The sequence below is a fragment of the Rhinopithecus bieti genome, unplaced genomic scaffold, assembly GCF_001698545.2.
Source record: "Rhinopithecus bieti isolate Rb0 unplaced genomic scaffold, ASM169854v2 scaffold_34317, whole genome shotgun sequence".
Taxonomy (NCBI): domain Eukaryota; kingdom Metazoa; phylum Chordata; class Mammalia; order Primates; family Cercopithecidae; genus Rhinopithecus; species Rhinopithecus bieti.
In genome coordinates this window covers 700421-704375 of record NW_016814779.1, presented here as the reverse complement: position 1 = coordinate 704375, position 3955 = coordinate 700421, and the positions used below count along the sequence as shown (strand labels likewise).

The window sequence follows — 3955 nt, the reverse complement described above, 5'->3', positions numbered from 1 at the left end:
ACATTAATATTGGCATTATGCATTTGGATTGCTAAATAGCTATGTCATAATAACTATTGATTAATTTTTTTTTATTAACCTAGGTTCCAATGATATGGGCCCTCTACATCCAAGAAATAAAACGGCATAATGATGAGCTCTAATATCAACAGTGCGTACCCAGCACTTAGCACAGTATCTACTAAGTATTAGGCAATCTATAAATATTCATCAAATAAGAGAGCTTTTTTGAGCTGCACCACTAGAAAGATGGTGGAGCAAGAGCAAAGAAAAATCCCTTTGGTTCCAGAAAATCTCCTGAAAAGGAGGAAGGCTTATCAAGCCCTCAATGCCATCCAGGCAAAGCAGGCACTTTTGGCAAAGAAGGAGCAGAGAAAAGGAAAAAGGCTCAGGTTTAAGCAACTGGAATCATTCCTACATGATTCCTGGCAGCAGAAACGTGACAAGGTGTGTCTCAGACGACTAGAAGTGAAACCTCATGCCTTGGAATTGCCAGATAAACATTCCTTGGCCTTTGTTGTATGCATCGGAAGGATTGATGGCCTGAGTTTACTGGTGCAGAGAACCATTGCAAGACTTCGCCGAAAGAAAATGTTCAGTGGTGTCTTTGTAAAAGTCACCCCCCAGAACCTAAAAATGCTGCGTGTAGTGGAACCTTATGTGACCTGGGGATTTCCAAATCTGAAGTCTCTCCGGGAACTCATTTTGAAACATGGACAAGCCAAGGTCAAGAATAAGACCATCCCTCTGACAGACAACACAGTGATTGAGGAGCATCTGGGGAAGTTTGGCATCATTTGCTTGGAAGACGTCATTCATGAAATTGCCTTCCCAGGGAAGCATTTCTAGGAGAGCTCATGGTTCTTGTGCCCTTTCCACCTCTCAGCGGCCCGTCATGCTACGAAAATAGAATGGGCTTCCTCAAGGATATGGGCATAACTGGCTATCAGGGTGAATGCATCAATCAGCTCATCTGCCAGCTGAACTAGACCCAGGTGCCAAACTGCAGTAATTTTTATCAATGAAGTGGAAGTTTTGTTTTTTGGGGAATTTTTATCAAGTATCTTCAGAAATTATTTCCTGCCTTATCTTCAAAAACTGGAAAGGAAGGGTCAAAGAAAAGACAGTAACTGGCTGGGTGTGATGGCTCACTCTTATAATTCCAGCACTTTGGGAGGCTGAGGCAGGCAGATCACCTGAGGTCATGAGTTCAAGACCAGCCTGACCAACATGGAGAAACCCTGTGTCTACTAAAAATACAAAAATTAGCTGGGCATGGTGGCGCATGCCTGTAATCCTAGCTATCTGGGAGGCTGAGGCTGGAGAATCGCTGGAATCTGGGAGGCGGAGGTTGCAGTGAGCCAAGATTGCACCATTCCACTCCAGCCTGGGCAAAATTCCAGAGCGAAATTCCATCTCAAAAACAGAAAAGAAAAGACAGTAGCTTATGTTTATGGCAAGTACCTCTCATCACAGTCCAATTCCAAGGAAAAATTCCAGCATTTTCTACATTTGCTGCCGCCTTGTCTGAAATCAGCACATTCCATGGAGGAAGGAGTCCTGCTTTGTTGCATCTTCTATCCTAGCATTTAATGTTGGTAAATGAGTAACTCTAGCATTTGTACAAGGCTCCCTAAGACTCCTGCAGCAGTCGACCAAGCCCAGGGACATAATTGAATCTGGAGATTCCTAGGGTTTTGTTTTGAAAAAACTTGAAATACACACAGGAAGAAAGACATAAAAATAAATGTTCATTTGTCTCTGCAAAAACAAACAAACAAACAAAACAAACAAACAAACAAAAAACCAAGAGGGCTTTTCTATAAAACGAAACAAAAAAAACTGTCAGACTTAACAGATATCTATACACCAGTGTTCACAGCAGCATTGTTGTGACCAAAGACAAAAGGTAGAAGCAACTCAAATGTCCATCACAGATGAATGGATAAACATACATACATAAAATGGAATATTATTTAACCTTAAAAAGGAATGACATTATGACCCATGTTCCAATGTGGATAAACTTGAAGGCGTTATGCTAAGTGAAATAAATCAGACACAAAAAGACAAGTATTCTGCTTCTGTGATGTATCTAGAGTAGTCAAATTTATAGAGACAGACAGTAGAATGGTGGTTGTCAGGGGCTGGGGGAAGGAGGAATGGGGAGTTATTTTTAGCAGATAATGGAGTTTCAGTTTGGAAAGAAGAAAAAGTTCTGGAGACAGATAGTATTGATGGTTGCAGGGCAATGTAAATGTACTTAATGCCACTGACCAGTACACATAAAGATGGTTAAAATGGTAAATTTTATATTATGTATATTTTACCACAGTTGTTTTTAAAAGCTAAAAAAGAAATAAATCATTTACCTTTAGTTTCATGAAATTAGAAATCATGTCCCAACTCTATAATGGCATCTTGGAGATTTAATGTAGCTTAAGTTTTAAATAATTTTTTTCTTTAAAAAAATCACTTGTATTTGAAATAATTTATTACTAAAATAAGTAGAAAAAATAGCTGTCAAGTGTGAAGGAAATGATCATCTTTAAGCATAACTAAAAATTAAATTCTCAAAAGGCATAAATGCCTAAATTATTTAAAGTTTTTATAATTATGAAGTTACGTATTAATGTATATTTGTGGAGGAGGATGACAGTAAAAGTTTTCTACCAGGACTCATGAAGAAATTTAGAAAGGACACTTCATTTATAAAAACTTTTATTCAGTAACATTTGAAGAGTTCTCTCAGTTTAATAGCTGGGGGACCATATTTGTTTCCATGGGAAATAATCTTTCCTTGAAACTATTCTATAGAGAAAAAAAGAGTCGAGCATGGTGGCTCATGCCTATGACCCTAGTGCTTAGGGAGGCTGAGGTGAAAGGATCACATTATCCCAGAAGTTCAAGGTTACAGTGAGTTATCATCACATCACTGCACTCTAGCCTGGGCAACAGAGTGATACCCTATCTCATAAAATAACAATATTAATAATAATAAAGTTATGTAGAGGGGCAGAATCAAGTGTCGGTTTAGCCTTAACACATAATAAGGAGACATATCCCTTATAATAATGTGAATGGTGAAAGTATATGGCTTTGTTCACAGCCTTAAATAGATGGTATAGGTGGGAAAATATTGCTTACAGACAAACAGGGAGTCCATAGACCAGTGCTTCTCAGCTGGTGCTATTCGGCAGAATGCACAAGTACTCTCCATGCAATCCAGTGCTTTCCTAATAGTCAGAAATTGCTCTTCCTTAACATTCATCCTCACCACAAATAAGGAGCTATTTCCTGCAGACCCTAACAGCCTTGATTGATTATCAGTCTGTATGATGTTTGGCCCTGCTTGCAGTAACAGTAGGCACTAGGTTATTGTCCTGATTGTGATCTTCAGCTTTCTCTGTTCAGTAGGTGTCATTGATGTGCCCTCTCAGTTAAAGCTTCCTGCTAAGAGTTAACTTTTGCTATTTAACCCTCACCTTTACCTTACCTTAGTTATTCTATTGCATAATACTTGTGTAATATTATATTATTTGGTTCTGATGAGCTATCATTGCCATGACATTAAAATATATATATATATTGAGACAGAGTCTCGCTCTGTCGCCCAGGCTGGAGTGCAGTGGCCAGATCTCAGCTCACTGCAAGCTCCGCCTCCCGGGTCTACGCCGTTCTCCTGCCTCAGCCTCCCGAGTAGCTGGGACTACAGGCACCCGCCACCTCGCCTGGCTAGTTTTTTGTATTTTTTTAGTAGAGACGGGGTTTCACCGAGTTAGCTAGGCTGGTCTCAATCTCCTGACCTCGTGATCTGCCCGTCTCGGCCTCCCAAAGTGCTGGGATTACAGGCTTGAGCCACCGCGCCTGGCCATTAAAATATTTTTATCAGGCTGGGTGTGGTGGCTCACGCCTGTAATCCCAGCACTTTCGGAGGCTGAGGCGGACGGATNAG

The 3955-nt window shown here is 40.2% G+C and overlaps 1 pseudogene; it reads left to right on the top strand.

Annotated features, from left to right (window-relative positions):
• The first annotated feature begins 237 nt into the window (after positions 1-237).
• On the top strand, positions 238-989 carry LOC108515443 (60S ribosomal protein L7-like 1 pseudogene; annotated as a pseudogene).
• The last annotated feature ends 2966 nt before the right edge of the window (positions 990-3955 follow it).